The sequence below is a fragment of the Pagrus pagrus genome (assembly GCF_965226575.1).
Source record: "Pagrus pagrus genome assembly, chromosome: 17".
Lineage (NCBI taxonomy): Eukaryota > Metazoa > Chordata > Actinopteri > Spariformes > Sparidae > Pagrus > Pagrus pagrus.
This window is the reverse complement of record NC_140201.1, coordinates 14,058,236-14,058,646: the sequence shown is the minus strand read 5'-3', so window position 1 is coordinate 14,058,646 and position 411 is coordinate 14,058,236.

The following is a 411-nucleotide window of genomic DNA, read 5'->3' as shown; positions in this document are numbered from 1 at the left end:
GGGAGGCCTGGGAGACATAGTCAATTAGGCGGGGCTCCACCTGTCCGGTGGGGGCACAGCCAGCCACAGACTGACACCTTAATCTTCCACCCAAAAATGTGGGGTTTTCATAGCTTTTCAAAGGCTTCACTCACATGCATGCATCAGACATTGTTTTTCAGCTCAGCATCCATTTAAATCGACAAGGGTAGGTGAACAAGTGTGTACTTGAGGCAGATGGACACAGCATCCGGAGTGCTGCGTCTTGCGCACCATCTGTTCCACCTGGCTAGAAAAACATCCACGAGGACGGCTTAATATCATGTAATGTGATTGGCTACATTTCAGAGGCAGTAGGGGCCGGGATCAGTGGTACAAAACCATGAAGTGTAGTTTTGGAAAAACAACACTGGGAGACATTTTCAGGGAGGA